Source organism: Oncorhynchus gorbuscha, linkage group LG09, assembly GCF_021184085.1.
Source record: "Oncorhynchus gorbuscha isolate QuinsamMale2020 ecotype Even-year linkage group LG09, OgorEven_v1.0, whole genome shotgun sequence".
NCBI classification, from domain to species: Eukaryota; Metazoa; Chordata; class Actinopteri; order Salmoniformes; family Salmonidae; genus Oncorhynchus; species Oncorhynchus gorbuscha.
This window is the reverse complement of record NC_060181.1, coordinates 42,444,972-42,462,954: the sequence shown is the minus strand read 5'-3', so window position 1 is coordinate 42,462,954 and position 17,983 is coordinate 42,444,972. Positions and strand designations below refer to the sequence as shown.

The window sequence follows — 17,983 nt, the reverse complement described above, 5'->3', positions numbered from 1 at the left end:
TCTCCATTTCTGCCTGAATGACGTGCCCAAAGTAAACTGCCTGTTGCTCAGGCCCTGAAGCCAGGATATGCATATGATTGGTACCATTGGAAAGAACACACTTTGAAGTTTGTGGAAATGTTAAAATAATGTAGGGGAATATAACACAATAGATATGGTATGAGATAATCCCAAAACAAATCATCCTGGATGCAATTCCTATGGCTTCCACAGCGTGTCAGAAGTCTATGTTGAAGGTTTCAGGCTTGTAACTTCAAAAACTAATAAGAAATATCAGTTTTAGTACAGGGACACAGTCTTGGAAATTTGTGTTTGCGCACGCCATGAAGACAGTACGCACCTGCTTTCCGTAAGAAATATTCAAGTTTTATTACATTATAGGGTATCTGAGGAGTGAATATAAATATATTTTGACTTGTTGAAACAAAGTTCAGGGGTAGATTTTCGAATTCCTTTCTCTGCATGTTGAACGAGTGGATTACTCAAATCGATGGTGCCAACTAAACTGACTTTTTGGAATATGAAAGAAGGATTTTATCTAACAAAATGACACTACATGTTATAGCTGGGACCCTTTGGATGATAAATCAGAGGAAGATTTTCAAAAAGTTAGTGAATATTGTATCGTTATTTGTGAATGTATGAAACCTGTGCCGGTGTAAAAATATTTTGATGTGGGGCGCCGTCCTCAAACAATCACATGGCATGTTTTTGCTGTAATAGCTACTGTAAATCAGACAGTGCCGTTAGAATAACAAGAAGTTAAGCTTTCAGCTGATATAAGACACTTATACGTACCTAAAATATCCATACATTTTATGATTATTTATTTGAATTGTGCGCCCTCCAGTTTCATCCCTGGCGCGAACCCTCCCCTATCTCGGACGACGCCTATCCCTATTAACATGTTTTATTTTTTGTAATTTTTTACCCTTTTTTCTCCCCAGTTGGTAGTTACAGTCTTTTCCCATCACTGCAAACACCCGTATGGACTCGGGAGAGGCGAAGGTCGAGAGCCATCCATCCTCCGAACCACGACCCTGCCAAGCCGCACTGCTTCTTGACACACTGCCCGCTTAACCCGGAAGCCAGCCGCACCAATATGTCAGAGGAAACACCATACAGATGGCGAAATCAGCGTGCATGTGCCCGGATCCGACACAAGGTGTCGCTAGAGTGTGATGGGACAAGGACATCCAGCCGGCCAAACCCTCCCCTATCTCGGACGACGCTGAGCCAATTGTACGCCACCTCATGGGTCTCCCAGTTGCGGCCGGCTGCATCACAGCTCAGGATTGAACCTGGATCTGTAGTGATACCTCTAGCACTGCGATGCAGTGCCTTACGCCACTCAGGAGGGCCTCCATCATTCTTAAATGGAGGAAGTTTGGAACTACCAAGACTCTTCCTAGAGCTGGCTGTCAGGCCAAACTGAGCAATCAGGAGAGAAGGCTCTTGATCAGGGAGGTGACCAAGAATCCGAACTCTAGAGTTCCTCTGTGGAGATGGGAGAAGCTTCCAGAAGGACAACCATCTCTGCAGCATTCCACCAATCAGGGTCAGACAGAAGCCACAATATTCTCTGGTCTGATAAATCCAAGATTGGACTCTTTGGCCTGAATGCCAAGTGTCACGTCTGGAGGAAAACTTGCACCATCCCTACTATAAGGCATGGTGGTGGCGGCATCATGCTGTGGGGATGTTTTTCAGCGGCAGGGACTGGGAGACTAGTCAAGATTGAGGCAAAGATGAACGATGCAAAGTACAGAGAGATCCTTGATGAAAGCCTGTTTCAGAGCGCTCAGGACCTCAGACAGGGGCAAAGGTTCACCTTCCAACAGAACAATGACCTTACGCACACAGACAAGACAATGTAGGAGTGGCTTCGGGACAAGTCTATGTATATCCGTGAGTGGCACAGCTAGAGCCCATACTTGAACCTGATCAAACATTTCTAGAGAGACCTGAAAATGGCTGTGCAGCAACGCTCCCCATCCAACCTGACAGAGCTTAAGAGGATCTGCAGAGAAGAATGGGATTTTGTCCCCAAATACAGGTGTGCCAAGCTTGTAACGTCATAACCAATAATATTTTGTGCTGTAATCACTGCCAAAGGTGTATAATGGGACTTTTAATATTTGTGCTTTTCTGGTAACTGATTTTTGTGTTCTATTCATGTGCTGTTCTAATAACCAATTTCTGTGTTCATGCAAGTGACTGATTTAACGAACCCTTACTTATCAGTATCTGAAATTTGGCAGTACGCCCAGACCTTGTTTTTAGAACAAACAAAAGATATCTCAGATTCAAGGTCACAGTTTAGAGAGGAGAAGCCTTGTGAGATATTGGTCTGTCACATGTTATGAACCAGTGCTGGCCGGTCACATGAATGAAACAAAACAGTTATGATTAATGAATTATGCTAAATCATGCAAATATAACTTGTCTGTGTATAGTCGTATATAAGACAACTGCTGGGCCTGCCCAGGGAAAGCACCTGATTGACATGTGTACTATGGTGCATTGAATTGGTTGGAACCTCTCCAGAATGCTGGCAAATAAAGGATGATTCATTTAAGATTGACATCGAGGGTCCCTGTGTAATAACTTCAACAAAGTACTTAGCAAAGGGTCTGAATACTTATGTAAATGTGATCTTTCCGTTTTTCTTTTTAATAGATTAGCAAACATTTCTAAAAACCTGTTTTTGCTTTGTCATTATGGGGTATTGTGTGTAGATTGATGAGGGGAAAAAATATTTAATCAATTTTAGAATAAGGATGTAACGTAACAAAATGTGGAAAAAGTCAAGGGGTCTGAATACTTTCCAAAGGCACTGTATTTAAAAAAAATATTATTATTCAACATTTTTATCAGGGGGTGCAGCAGCACCCTCAGCACCCTTACTTCCCGCAGGTAGGGGTGCTGTATTAATCTTTATTCACCAACCTACTTACTTTTTCTATTATTGTTGCACTGTCGACAGGTTAACCTACAAGTAGCCATTTTATTGCACTGTGTACTCCATGTATATCATGTGTATATGACAAATAAACAAACTTGAACTTGAACTTAGAAGGGAAGGGGGGGGTGCCAGAAAGAGGGGGGAAAATAAGAAAAATACATAGGCTTTTAGATGGTGTCCCCAAATGTTAAGTAATCTAGAAATCACACATTAGCTGGTAGAACTGACAAAATTAAATTAATCAGTCTTCTAATTTATTCCATTCCACAGTTTTTTTGTGTGTTTTTTTTGGCTCATGTCTTTATGTTCATATAGCCTAGGGGCTATGTAGCTTCTTATCTATCATGTTTAGATTTATATTGCTCTGTTATGCGGACACTTGAATTTTTCTTTATAGTTGAGTTGCCCTGGTCGTGTCAGTATACAGTAACTTTAAAGAGCAAATGCTCCTAAAAAGCAACTTCTCATTTAGAAAACCGCGTATATGCCATCATATTGTCATGTTTTGTCTTATATTGTCTTGTCATTTTGCTTTTCCTTCTGTTCGTTTTCCCCCTGCTGGTCTTTTTAGGTTCGTTCCCTTTTTTCTCTCTCCCTCCCTCTCTCTCTTCTCTCTATCGTTCCGTTCCTGCTCCCAGCTGTTCCTATTCCCCTAATCAATCATTTAGTCTTTCCACTCCTGTTCCCTATCTTTTCCCCTGATTAGAGTCCCTATTTCTCCCCTTGTTTTCCGTTTCTGTCCTGTCGGATCCTTGTATATTGTTCACCGTGCTGTGTCTTTGTATCGCCCTGTCGTGTCGTGTTTCCCTCAGATGCTGCGTGGTGAGCAGGTGTCTGAGTCTGCTACGGTCAAGTGCCTTCCCGAGGCAACCTACAGTTTATGATCGAGTCTCCAGTCTGTTCTCGTCATTACGAGTGGAATTGTTTGTTATGCTTTATTTACCGCTCCGATTTGTCTAGGAGTATTGCATATTTCCTTTTCTGGATTAAAGACTCTGTTTTCGCCAAGTCGCTTTTGGGTCCTCATTCACCTGCATAACAGAAGGATCCGACCAAAGAATGGACCCAGCGACTACAGACGCTCGTAACACTGCCGTCGAGATCCAAGGAGCCATGCTCGGCAGACACGAGCAGGAATTGTCTGCTGCTCGTCATGCCGTGGAGAACCTGGCCGCTCAGGTTTCCGACCTCTCTGGACAGTTCCAGAGTCTTCGTCTCGTGCCACCTGTTACTTCCTGGTCTGCCGAGCCTCCGGAACCTAGGGTTAATAACCCACCTTGTTACTCCGGGCAGCCCACGGAGTGCCGCTCATTTCTCACCCAGTGTGATATTGTGTTCTCTCTCCAACCCAACACATACTCTAGAGAGAGAGCTCGGGTTGCTTACGTCATATCACTCCTTACTGGCCGGGCTCGAGAGTGGGGCACAGCTATCTGGGAGGCAAGGGCTGATTGTTCTAACAATTACCAGAACTTTAAAGAGGAGATGATTCGGGTTTTTGACCGTTCAGTTTTTGGTAGGGAGGCTTCTAGGGCCCTGGCTTCCCTATGCCAAGGTGATCGATCCATAACGGATTACTCTATAGAGTTTCGCACTCTTGCTGCCTCTAGTGACTGGAACGAGCCGGCGCTGCTCGCTCGTTTTCTGGAGGGACTCACGCAGTGGTTAAAGATGAGATTCTCTCCCGGGAGGTTCCTTCCAGTGTGGACTCTTTGATTGCTCTCGCCATCCGCATAGAACGACGGGTAGATCTTCGTCACCAAGCTCGTGGAAGAGAGCTCGCGTCAACGGTGTTTCCCTGCTCCGCATCGCAACCATCTCCCTCCTCTGGCTCAGAGACTGAGCCCATGCAGCTGGGAGGTATTCGCATCTCGACTAAGGAGAGGGAACGGAGGATCACCAACCGCCTGTGCCTCTATTGCGGACTTGCTGGACATTTTGTCAATTCATGTCCAGTAAAGCCAGAGCTCATCAGTAAGCGGAGGGCTACTGGTGAGCGCTACTACTCAGGTCTCTCCATCTAGATCCTGTACTACTATGTCGGTCCATCTACGCTGGACCGGTTCGGGTGCTACATGCAGTGCCTTGATAGACTCTGGGGCTGAGGGTTGTTTCATGGACGAAGCATGGGCTCGGAAACATGACATTCCTTTCAGACAGTTAGACAAGCCTACGCCCATGTTCGCCTTAGATGGTAGTCATCTTCCCAGTATCAGATTTGAGACACTACCTTTAACCCTCACAGTATCTGGTAACCACAGTGAGACTATTTCTTTTTTGATTTTTCGTTCACCTTTTACACCTGTTGTTTTGGGTCATCCCTGGCTAGTTTGTCATAATCCTTCTATTAATTGGTCTAGTAATTCTATCCTATCCTGGAACGTTTCTTGTCATGTGAAGTGTTTAATGTCTGCCATCCCTCCCGTTTCTTCTGTCCCCACTTCTCAGGAGGAACCTGGCGATTTGACAGGAGTGCCGGAGGAATATCATGATCTGCGCACGGTCTTCAGTCGGTCCCGAGCCAATTCCCTTCCTCCTCACCGGTCGTATGATTGTAGTATTGATCTCCTTCCGGGGACCACTCCTCCTCGGGGTAGACTATACTCTCTGTCGGCTCCCGAACGTAAGGCTCTCGAGGATTATTTGTCTGTGTCTCTTGACGCCGGTACCATAGTGCCTTCTTCCTCTCCGGCCGGGGCGGGGTTTTTTTTTGTTAAGAAAAAGGACGGTACTCTGCGCCCCTGCGTGGATTATCGAGGGCTGAATGACATAACGGTTAAGAATCGTTATCCGTTCCCCCTTATGTCATCAGCCTTCGAGATTCTGCAGGGAGCCAGGTGCTTTACTAAGTTGGACCTTCGTAACGCTTACCATCTCGTGCGCATCAGAGAGGGGGACGAGTGGAAAACGGCGTTTAACACTCCGCTAGGGCATTTTGAGTACCGGGTTCTGCCGTTTGGTCTCGCCAATGCGCCAGCTGTTTTTCAGGCATTAGTTAATGATGTTCTGAGAGACATGCTGAACATCTTTGTTTTTGTCTACCTTGACGATATCCTGATTTTTTCACCGTCACTCGAGATTCATGTTCAGCACGTTCGACGTGTTCTCCAGCGCCTTTTAGAGAATTGTCTCTACGTGAAGGCTGAGAAGTGCTCTTTTCATGTCTCCTCCGTTACTTTTCTCGGTTCCGTTATTTCCGCTGAAGGCATTCAGATGGATTCCGCTAAGGTCCAAGCTGTCAGTGATTGGCCCGTTCCAAGGTCACGTGTCGAGTTGCAGCGCTTTCTAGGTTTCGCTAATTTCTATCGGCGTTTCATTCGTAATTTCGGTCAAGTTGCTGCCCCTCTCACAGCTCTTACTTCTGTCAAGACGTGTTTTAAGTGGTCCGGTTCCGCCCAGGGAGCTTTTGATCTTCTAAAAGAACGTTTTACGTCCGCTCCTATCCTCGTTACTCCTGACGTCACTAGACAATTCATTGTCGAGGTTGACGCTTCAGAGGTAGGCGTGGGAGCCATTCTATCCCAGCGCTTCCAGTCTGACGATAAGGTTCATCCTTGCGCTTATTTTTCTCATCGCCTGTCGCCAGCTGAACGCAACTATGATGTGGGTAACCGCGAACTGCTCGCCATCCGCTTAGCCCTAGGCGAATGGCGACAGTGGTTGGAGGGGGCGACCGTTCCTTTTGTCATTTGGACAGACCATAAGAACCTTGAGTACATCCGTTCTGCCAAACGACTTAATGCTCGTCAAGCTCGTTGGGCGTTGTTTTTCGCTCGTTTCGAGTTTGTGATTTCTTACCGTCCGGGTAGCAAGAACACCAAGCCTGATGCCTTATCCCGTCTTTTAGTTCTTCTGTGGCTTCTACTGATCCCGAGGGGATTCTTCCTTATGGGCGTGTTGTCGGGTTGACAGTCTGGGGAATTGAAAGACAGGTTAAGCAAGCACTCACGCACACTGCGTCGCCGCGCGCTTGTCCTAGTAACCTTCTTTTCGTTCCTGTTTCTACTCGTCTGGCTGTTCTTCAGTGGGCTCACTCTGCCAAGTTAGCTGGTCATCCCGGCGTTCGAGGCACTCTTGCTTCTATTCGCCAGCGCTTTTGGTGGCCGACTCAGGAGCGTGACACGCGCCGTTTCGTGGCTGCTTGTTCGGACTGCGCGCAGACTAAGTCAGGTAACTCTCCTCCTGCCGGTCGTCTCAGACCGCTTCCCATTCCTTCTCGACCATGGTCTCACATCGCCCTAGACTTCATTACCGGTCTGCCTTTGTCTGCGGGGAAGACTGTGATTCTTACGGTTGTCGATAGGTTCTCTAAGGCGGCACATTTCATTCCCTCGCTAAACCTCCTTCCGCTAAGGAGACGGCACAAATCATCATCGAGAATGTGTTCAGAATTCATGGCCTCCCGTTAGACGCCGTTTCAGACAGAGGCCCGCAATTCACGTCACAGTTTTGGAGGGAGTTCTGTCGTTTGATTGGTGCGTCCGTCAGTCTCTCTTCCGGGTTTCATCCCCAGTCTAACGGTCAAGCAGAGAGGGCCAATCAGACGATTGGTCGCATACTACGCAGCCTTTCTTTCAGAAACCCTGCGTCTTGGGCAGAACAGCTCCCCTGGGCAGAATACGCTCACAACTCGCTTCCTTCGTCTGCTACCGGGTTATCTCCGTTTCAGAGTAGTCTGGGTTACCAGCCTCCTCTGTTCTCATCCCAGCTTGCCGAGTCCAGCGTTCCCTCCGCTCAAGCGTTTGTCCAACGTTGTGAGCGCACCTGGAGGAGGGTGAGGTCTGCACTTTGCCGTTACAGGGCACAGACTGTGAGAGCCGCCAATAAACGTAGGATTAAGAGTCCAAGGTATTGTTGCGGCCAGAGAGTGTGGCTTTCCACTCGCAACCTTCCTCTTACGACAGCTTCTCGTAAGTTGACTCCGCGGTTCATTGGTCCGTTCCGTGTCTCCCAGGTCGTCAATCCTGTCGCTGTGCGACTGCTTCTTCCGCGACATCTTCGTCGCGTCCATCCTGTCTTCCATGTCTCCTGTGTCAAGCCCTTTCTTCGCACCCCCGTTCGTCTTCCCTCCCCCCTCCCGTCCTTGTCGAGAGCGCACCTATTTACAAGGTACGTAGGATCATGGACATGCGTTCTCGGGGACGGGGTCACCAATACTTAGTGGATTGGGAGGGTTACGGTCCTGAGGAGAGGATTTGGGTTCCGTCTCGGGACGTGCTGGACCGTTCACTGATTGATGATTTCCTCCGTTGCCGCCAGGATTCCTCTCGAGTGCGCCAGGAGGCGCTCGGTGAGTGGGGGGTACTGTCATGTTTTGTCTTATATTGTCTTGTCATTTTGCTTTTCCTTCTGTTCGTTTTCCCCTGCTGGTCTTTTTAGGTTCGTTCCCTTTTTTTCTCTCTCCCTCCCTCTCTCTCTTCTCTCTATCATTCCGTTCCTGCTCCCAGCTGTTCCTGTTCCCCTAATCAATCATTTAGTCTTTCCACTCCTGTTCCCTATCTTTTCCCCTGATTAGAGTCCCTATTTCTCCCCTTGTTTTCCGTTTCTGTCCTGTCGGATCCTTGTATATTGTTCACCGTGCTGTGTCTTTGTATCGCCCTGTCGTGTCGTGTTTCCCTCAGATGCTGCGTGGTGAGCAGGTGTCTGAGTCTGCTACGGTCAAGTGCCTTCCCGAGGCAACCTACAGTTTATGATCGAGTCTCCAGTCTGTTCTCGTCATTACGAGTGGAATTGTTTGTTATGCTTTATTTACCGCTCCGATTTGTCTAGGAGTATTGCATATTTCCTTTTCTGGATTAAAGACTCTGTTTTCGCCAAGTCGCTTTTGGGTCCTCATTCACCTGCATAACACATATAGTCAGAAACAAGTGTAAATAGGATCATTTTGGTCATAAAGTCAGTCTCGTACAAAACTTTTTTTGTCATTTAGTAGACACTCCTATCCAGAGCAACTTATAGGAGATATTAGGGTTAATTACCTTGCTCAAGTGCATATTGACAGATTAACCTTTCGGTTACTGGCCAAACATTCTGAACCGCTAGGTTACCTGCCAGCCACAGCTGGCAGCACACAAGTAATCAATTCAGAGTGCAGCTGCATGCAACCCGATTGTAATGCCTGTGGTAAACTATAAATAGTAGAAATACATATACAAATATTGAAAAGATTTTATGAGACAACTCAAAAATTGCAACATGAAAATATTGTACCATTTACATTATGCAATTTATTGACGGTCCCTAACCTGCCCCGGAGATAGGCTATCCAAAGTCAGGTCGCACAGCAGCCAGCTGAAGCTAATTGGCAAAATAATTTGGCTAACTCTTCCCACCTGCGAACACACATATGAGACACCCACAGTAAACCACCCCAAAACCAACTCAACTCACGTTTGAGTTCAGTCATGGCTGCTAGCATTTCTTATTGAACCAAATTTAAAACGAGGTCAAATCAGGAAGTAGGACCACTATTGTTTTCACTATATATTTTACCTCTTGGGGATGTTATTCGAAAACATAATGTAAACTTTCACTGCTATGCGGATGACACACAGCTGTACATTTCAATGAAACATGGTGAAGCCCCAAAATTGCCCTCGCTAGAAGCATGTGTTTCAGACATAAGGAAGTGGATGGCTGCAAACTTTCTACTATTAAACTCGGACAAAACAGAGATGCTTGTTCTAGGTCCCAAGAAACAAAGAGATCTTCTGTTGAATCTGACAATTAATCTTAATGGTTGTACAGTCGTCTCAAATAAAACTGTGAAGGACCTCGGCGTTATTCTGGACCCTGATCTCTCTTTTGAAGAACATATCAAGACCATTTCGAGGACAGCTTTTTTCCATCTACGTAACATTGCAAAAATCAGAAACTTTCTGTCCAAAAATGATGCAGAAAAATTAATCCATGCTTTTGTCACTTCTAGGTTAGACTACTGCAATGCTCTATTTTCCGGCTACCCGGATAAAGCACTAAATAAACTTCAGTTAGTGCTAAATACGGCTGCTAGAATCCTGACTAGAACCAAAAAATTTGATCATATTACTCCAGTGCTAGCCTCTCTACACTGGCTTCCTGTCAAAGCAAGGGCTGATTTCAAGGTTTTACTGCTAACCTACAAAGCATTACATGGGCTTGCTCCTACCTACCTCTCTGATTTGGTCCTGCCGTACATACCTACACGTACGCTACGGTCACAAGACGCAGGCCTCCTAATTGTCCCTAGAATTTCTAAGCAAACAGCTGGAGGCAGGGCTTTCTCCTATAGAGCTCCATTTTTATGGAACGGTCTGCCTACCCATGTCAGAGACGCAAACTCGGTCTCAACCTTTAAGTCTTTACTGAAGACTCATCTCTTCAGTGGGTCATATGATTGAGTGTAGTCTGGCCCAGGAGTGGGAAGGTGAACGGAAAGGCTCTGGAGCAACGAACCGCCCTTGCTGTCTCTGCCTGGCCGGTTCCCCTCTTTTCACTGGGATTCTTTGCCTCTAACCCTGTTACGGGGGCTGAGTCACTGGCTTGCTGGGGCTCTCTCGTGCCGTCCCTGGGGGGGGTGCTTCACCTGGGTGGGTTGATTCACTGTTGTGGTCGGCCTGTCCGGGTTCCCCCCTTGGGTTGTACCGTGTCGGAGATCTTTGTGGGCTATACTCGGCCTTGTCTCAGGATGGTAAGTTGGTGGTTGAAGATTTCCCTCTAGTGGTGTGGGGGCTGTGCTTTGGCAAAGTGGGTGGGGTTATATCCTTCCTGTTTGGCCCTGTCCGGGGTGTCCTTGGATGGGGCCACAGTGTCTCCTGACCCCTCCTGTCTCAGCCTCCAGTATTTATGCTGCAGTAGTTTATGTGTCGGGGGCTGGGGTCAGTTTGTTTATCTGGAGTACTTCTCCTGTCCTATTCAGGTGTCCTGTGTGAATCTAAGTGTGCGTTCTGTAATTCTCTCCTTCTCTCTTTCTTTCTCTCTCTCGGAGGACCTGAGCCCTAGGACCATGCCCCAGGACTACCTGACATGATGACTCCTTGCTGTCCCCAGTCCACCTGGCCATGCTGCTGCTCCAGTTTCAACTGGCCTGGGCCCTAGGACCATGTCTCAGGACTACCTGACATGAGGACTCCTTGCTGTCCCCAGTCCACCTGGCCATGCTCCTGCTCCAGTTTCAACTGTTCTGCCTTACTATTATTCAACCATGCTGGTCATTTATGAACATTTGAACATCTTGGCCACGTTCTGTTATAATCTCCACCCGGCACAGCCAGAAGAGGACTGGCCACCCCACATATGCTCTCTCTAATTCTCTCTTTCTTTCTTTCTCTCTCTCGGAGGACCTGAGCCCTAGGACCGTGCCCCAGGACTACCTGACATGATGGCTCCTTGCTGTCCCCAGTCCACCTGACTGTGCTGCTGCTCCAGTTTCAACTGTTCTGCCTTATTATTATTTGACCATGCTGGTCATTTATGAACATTTGAACATCTTGGTCATGTTCTGTTATAATCTCTACCCGGCACAGCCAGAAGAGGACTGGCCACCCCACATAGCCCGGTTCCTCTCTAGGTTTCTTCCTAGGTTTTGGCCTTTCTAGGGAGTTTTTCCTAGCCACCGTGCTTTTACACCTGCATTGTTTGCTGTTTGGGGTTTTAGGCTGGGTTTCTGTACAGCACTTTGAGATATCAGCTGATGTACGAAGGGCTATATAAATAAATTTGATTTGATTTGATTTGAAGTGCAGTTCTCCTTTAAAACTAACTAATGACATGTTATACAACTACCTTGCTTCCTTGCAGATGAGCCAAGGAGGTGGACAGATAAGAACAGCAGACAAGTGGAGCACTTAGAACAGCAGCCAGGGGCAACTGGTAGGGAAGAGGATGATTTACGTAACACAGACACAGGCCAAAAATAAGTTAAGCTACCCAGTATCCACTTGAACGTTTTGGATTGCAAAACTAAAGAGTCACACCAGACAAGACAGAGAAATAGCAACAGAATAATATTATATGATTGAGAGAGACATAAGAAGAACAGAACAGGCTATAACTGAAGAGGATAGACAGTAACAAACAAGAACCCGAGACAGCCACAGACAAGACAGAAAAAGTGACAGAAGAGATGGAGAGAGAACAGAGGTGGGTTGAGCACACAGTAGACTGTATCACTTCAACCTGCTATATAGATTCTAACTCTATTTGCACAAATTATAACAGGTGAAATATAGACAGTGAAAAAGTTAAATATGGTTTACAAAGAATTTGCAGGTGAGGTGAAAATGCCAGAGAAATTACCATTACATTCTTTTTTACATCTAGGACAACCCAGGGCAATGAAACTGATTCCAGAGGCCGACCCAAAACAACTTAGGAGGCACGCACACCATCCACAGCTTTTTTTGTATTTTTTATTAACCAGGTAGGCTAGTTGAGAACAAGTTCTCATTTACAACTGCGACCTGGCCAAGATACTTACAAATTTCTTAGCTATGTGTCACAGTCAGGAGAAGGTCAAAATGATGACTACAGTGTCATGTGCCTGTTTGCTACCTGGCAACAACAACCATCATCTTGGTATGATGTCACTGTGCCAGATTACTTGCTGTGGACTACACAGACATCTTATAGAAACGTAAAGGGCTGGCATGACAATGTTTTGACAATGTTTTCAGTTTTTTAATTGGTTTGAGCGGGAACCGGGAGGAGAACAAGGAAAACCTGTTTGTCCTGCTAAGTAGAAAAAAAGCCGCTCTGAGGAAAGGATTGTTTAGGGGTGGAGAAAATTCCATGACACTGACAGACAGTACCAAAGAACACAGAAGACAGCAGTTGATTTTGTAGAACTTTTAAACATTTATTGAATTATTTTAAAACTCCTACAGGATCGGTGGGTCCCCCACGGGACAGTTGAGCTAACGTAGGCTAATATGATTAGCATGAGGTTGTAACTAGCAATAACATTTTGCAGGACATAGACATATCTGATATTGTCATAAATCTTAAAATCTTGTTAATTGAACTGCAATGTCCAATTTACAGTAGCTACTCCAGTGAAATAATGCCATGCTACTGTTAGAGGAGAGTCCACAGCTATGAACTTGAAAATGTATTAATAAACCAATTAGGCACATTTTGGCAGTCTTGATACAATATTTGAACAGAAATGCAATGGTTCATTGGATCAGTCTAAAACTGTGCACATACACTGCTGCCATCTAGTGGCCAAAATCTAAATTGTCAAAGATGATGGTACAAAACATTTTTCTTTGTATTATCTTTTACCAGATCTAATGTGTAATATTCTCCTTCGTTAATTTAACATTTCCACAAACTCCAAAGTGTTTCCTTTCAAATGGTACCAAGAATATGCATATCCTTGCTTCAGGTCCTGAGCTCCAGGCAGTTAGATTTGTGTCCTTTTATGTGAAAATTTGCAAAGTCATCCAGCCATCACATACAGTATACACATTTACACTTTTAAAAGTTTTTAAAAAGTCAAAAATGTTTCAGATATACCCAATCAGTCAAGCCATTCATGGTTAGTACACGGCTAACATCAAATTAGTACGCAGAGTTCTTCCCAAACAAGAAAGTACCTTAGATAAATTTCCAGTTAACCTAGATATCCCAATAACGATAACAGATAAACACATAGAACTTTAAAGCTTGTTACAGTAACTTAGTGTGCAGGCCAACTCAAATGAGCTGCTAACGTAATGTAGATAGGCAACTTTACATACTGTATAGCTATCTAAGTGAATTAAATATCACCATCTAGCTAACTTCATATCAGCTAGCTATCTATATTAATGTATTTATCATTTTAAAAAGCTTGCAATTGCATTTGTAGCTAGCTAGCTAAAAGCCATGGAAGAGGGTGAAAGGATTAGTAGCTCCAGCTGTCAGAGAATGGAGAGAGTAGACTAATATAGATAGGGCAGGTACCTTTGTAGGAGGACATTATGAAATGTTGATCCAGTTCCAGCACCTAGCGAGAGAAACTATGAGGATAGAGAGATAGAGAAAGATAATATTCAGTGCAATTTTAGTATAACAAAACCTGTTTCTTTGTGATGTTTTTTGTATTCATATACAGAGATCTGTGAAACCCTGTATGCAGATGAAGAGGTCCCAATGAACGTCCCAAGAGAATAAGAGTACATCTTTTTATACCATGGGTTATACACTGAGTGTACAAAACATTAGGAACACATTCGAAAGCATTCAACAGGGATACTGGCCCATGTTGACTCCAATACTTCCCACAGTTGTACGCCTGTCACCTACTACCACACTCTGTTCAAAGGCACTTAAATCTTTTGTCTTGCCCATTCACCCTCTGAATTGCACACATACAGTACACAATCCATGTCTCAATTGTCTCAAGGTATAAAAATAATTATTTAACCTGTATTCTCCGTTCATCTACACTGTTCGAAATGCATTTAAGTTACATCAACAAGGTATCATAGCATTCACCTGGATTCACTTGGTCAGTCTATGTCATGGAAAGAGCAGTTGTTCCTAATGTTTTGTACACTCTGTGTATGTTAGCAAATGTTGTCAACAGAAATACAGTTTAAAAGTCACACACAATGGATAAACCTATTACAACTGGAGCAGGCCAACCCTGCTGGGTGTGCAGGCTTCTGTTCCAGCCCAGCACTAACGCACCTCTATTGCTGGGCTGGAATAGAAGTCTGCTCACCAAGTAGACCAAGGAACAGTGGAGCGAGGACTTTTTTTTGTTCACCTGAAATTATGCCTTAGTAGTTATAGCCTACTTGTTACTAAGATGGCTAACCTTTACATATGACTTAACTTACTTGTTAAAGTGTCGAGTCTTTGAAGTGAAGTGTTTAAACTTCTTTTAATTGTTAACTTGAAACAATTATTCAAGATAAATTAGTGTCAATGTTGATTAATCACAGATCACAATCCTCTAATCAAGAGGAAAGTGAATGTGTATCTAATTTGTCTGTGATTCTGTGTTGTACTCTCGAAGGAACATTACAGTTTTGTTCAGTTGTAAGCACTCCAATTAGTTTTTGTTTGATTGTCACTCTCTCTCTGCATACTATGGCGGCAACACCTACAGTATGATGGCATTCGCTTTATTAGCATTTGCAATGCACGACTTGACATTGTGCATCTGAAGCAGAGAATAGCTTGACTCACACATTGTTTGATATTGTAGAGCTATACGTTCTCAATTTAAAAATGATACCAGTAGACAATAATACTTATTTTCCACCATAATTTGCAAATAAATTCATGAAAAATCCTACAATGTGATTTTCTGGATTTATTTTCTCATTTTGTCTGTCATAGTTGAAGTGTACCTATGATGAAAATTACAGGCCTCTCTCATCTTTTTAAGTGGGAGAACTTGCACAATTGGTGGCTGACTAAATACTTTTTGCCCCACTGTATATTAAACCAGATTTTGTACATGCCTTGTGCTAGCAACAAATTGTTTAGTGCAAATCCAACCCTTGTTATCTAGGTAGTGAAATCTCTGCAAGCAGGAAATGATGGGATCCTTAGCATAAAACATACACATAACTAGTACTACCAAGTCTCCCAGGTCTGAATGGCACTTGGAGGTGCCACTGTGATAATGAAGATGGTTTGCCTAAGACTACCACAACAATTACATTGTCTATGCTAAATGTGTTTAAACTAGTATAAAGAAAGAATAGTTAGGCAAGTCGCTCTGGATAAGAGCGTCTGCTAAATGACTTAAATGTAAATGTATTAGGAATGCATTTTATTCAATTGGAGAAGGCAAAGCAGGGATGACTGTCACGCCCTGACCTCAGAAAGTATTTTTACGTCTCTATTTGGTTTGGTCAGGGTGTGATTTGGGGTGGGCATTCTATGTTTTGTTTTCTATGATTTTCTGTTTCTATGTTTTGTTTTCTATGATGTTCTGTTTCTATGTTTTGGCCGGGTATGGTTCTCAATCAGGGACAGCTGTCTATCGTTGTCTCTGATTGGGAACCATACTTAGGTAGCCCTTTTCTCTCCTTTCGTTGTGGGTAGTTGTCTTTGTTTGTGGCACTATAGCCCTTACGCTTCACAGGCGTTTTGTATGGTTTATTGTTTTGTTGGCGTCATTTTAAATAAAGGGAAAATGTATGCTCACCAAGCTGAGCTTTGGTCCAGTTCTTTCGACGGCCGTGACAATGACACAGAAAGTACTATTCATTTCATACAACAATATATCCTATTATTAAAGTACGGTGTGTTTATAATATCATAAACAATAATATTGTACATGTTGTTCCAAATTACATGTCATATATTCATACATGTGTAGCCTACATAAATAAATTACTGTGAAACTGTGTTTCTGTTAAATCAGCAGTCATTGCTGAAACCTTATTTTGGTTTAACGGGACACCTTTGTCATGACGACAAAGTGGAAGGTGCTCTCTATCAAATGGCACAACAGAATCATTTAGATTGACCAAGACCCAGCATATGACAACCATTTTGTCTAGCTAAGGGATGTCTCCTTTCATATCTTGACAAGGACAAAGAAGTAGAAGCTGATGCTGCAGCATTGCTCATCTTCACAGTTGGAATGTGGTCGACATGGGTGTCTTGATAGGGGTCAGCTGGTGAACCGACAGTACATAAAGAATTGAAAAGCACACCTAATGTTAGAGTATCTCTTCTTCAGGTTACCAATACCATCAGGGTTGTTGACTGTCCCATTAACAGGACAGTTGTCGCAGTGCCTTGTCACAATCGCAGATTTGAGAAAAACAGCAAATGTCGGTACATTTTAGGTGTCTTTAAGTGTCTTATATCGGCTGAAAGCTTAAATTCTTGTTATTATTACTGCACTGTCCAATTTACAGTAGCTATTACTGCGGAAAAATGCCATGCTATTGTTTAAGGAGAGCTCCTAACAACAAATAACTTTGTCACCACGATAGGTTTTATAAATTCCCCTCTGAAGGTGAAATTTGTACTTTCATTCTGAAATGTTGCTCTGATTTATCATCCAAAGGGTCCCAAAGGCAACAGGAAGTGTTGTTTTGTTAGATAAAATAATTTTTCATATCATAAAAGGGTCCATATAGCATGCATGATCGATTTTTTATTTCCACTCAATTTGCAAAGAAATTAATCTGTGAAATTCTAACCCTAAACGTTGTTTCAACCAGTCAAATCACATTCGTATGAATTCCTCAGAGATCCTAGAACGTAACCAGACTTCGCTATATCATTAGGGGTTTAGTATATCCTATAGGACACCAAATTTGGTCAGAGAGCAATGCCTTCATGGCACGCCGATTGACGTCACATTGTACAATTTGTCTCTCCCTTTGTTGTAGGTCTAGATTAGATGGTTGCAATTGTGGTAGAAACTCTATAGTAAGAGAGACTGTAGATTCCTCAAACAACAACTTTATTCTAGGATTAGCAAAAATAAAGCAATTAATAACAACCACTCAACAGTGCATCGTTAGGAAAGCCCAATGAACAGAGTTGTCTCTCCTCTCTGTTCAGATTAAGATAGTTGACGTTGCCACCATTGTCTGTTCCTTCCTGCATGTTTCCACCCATCTACATTTCTGTAGATTGTGAAAACAGGACGTCACGTACAGAGATAGCACCCAAAGGGCTCTTACCTGTACACCCAGACTTATGACCAAGTCACATAAGACAAGCCTGTATTAGCAAAAATACTAACATATAACAATGGACAATTATCCAAATAAAAACAGCATGGTAGGTCTAATAAAACAGTATGTCATGAATATGTGATCGACCGCCTTGATTCGGTCTTATGTAGCAACATTTGAAATTGTGTTTTTTACATAGGATAAAAGCAGAGACACAGAGCTATATGGTATATCATACAGTGCATTTGAGCAACAATGAGAAAGTAATTCTGCTTTGAAAGTTAATAAACTTGTAACTTCACATTTGGAAAATGGCCTTTGAATGTTTTGGTACCTACTAGAAAGCTCTACTTTGTCTACACCCATTTAGCATCATTCACACCCTCTTAAGCTCTAG

General features: G+C 43.7%; 1 long non-coding RNA gene across 1 annotated transcript; it reads left to right on the top strand.

Moving 5' to 3' along the window:
- The first annotated feature begins 11,940 nt into the window (after window positions 1-11,940).
- On the top strand, window positions 11,941-14,250 carry LOC124043048. The gene is made up of 3 exons (XR_006840256.1): window positions 11,941-12,085; window positions 12,266-12,365; window positions 14,043-14,250. It is a non-coding gene; the product is annotated as an uncharacterized LOC124043048 (long non-coding RNA).
- Window positions 14,251-17,983: the final 3,733 nt, after the last annotated feature.